Here is a 533-nt window from a genome sequence, read left to right as displayed (position 1 = left end):
ATGGCATTCAGAGTGTCAATCTCAAGAACTCCTTTCTTCTGACTAGTCTCATTGTTCACAGGATTTCTTTCAGAAGTGTACATGAATTGGTTATTTGCAACCATTTCAATTAGCTCTTGAGCTTCTGTAGGCGTCTTCTTCAGATGAAGAGATCCTCTAGCAGAGCTATCCAGAGACATCTTGGATAGTTCAGAGAGACCATCATAGAAAATACCTATGATGCTCCATTCAGAAAGCATATCAGAGGGACACTTTCTGATTAATTGTTTGTATCTTTCCCAAGCTTCATAGAGGGATTCTCCTTCCTTCTGTCTGAAGGTTTAGACTTCCACTCTAAGCTTAATCAATTTTTGAGGTGGAAAGAACTTTGCCAAGAAGGCATTGACTAGCTTTTCCCAAGAGTCCAGGCTTTCTTTGGGTTGAGAGTCCAACCATGTCCTAGCTCTGTCTCTTACAGCAAAAGGGAATAGCATAAGTCTGTAGACCTCAGGGTCAACCCCATTAGTCTTGACAGTGTCACAGATTTGCAAGAA

The 533-nt window shown here is 41.3% G+C and overlaps 1 non-coding gene across 1 annotated transcript; it reads left to right on the top strand.

The window, feature by feature from the left end:
- Positions 1-233: 233 nt before the first annotated feature.
- LOC127745089 (small nucleolar RNA R71) lies at positions 234-341 on the top strand. Its single transcript, XR_008006282.1, has one exon. It is a non-coding gene; the product is annotated as a small nucleolar RNA R71 (small nucleolar RNA).
- The last annotated feature ends 192 nt before the right edge of the window (positions 342-533 follow it).

The sequence above is a fragment of the Arachis duranensis genome, chromosome 2 (genome assembly GCF_000817695.3).
Source record: "Arachis duranensis cultivar V14167 chromosome 2, aradu.V14167.gnm2.J7QH, whole genome shotgun sequence".
NCBI lineage: Eukaryota > Viridiplantae > Streptophyta > Magnoliopsida > Fabales > Fabaceae > Arachis > Arachis duranensis.
Note: the sequence above shows the minus strand (reverse complement) of the source record. Positions and strands in the feature narration are given on the sequence as shown.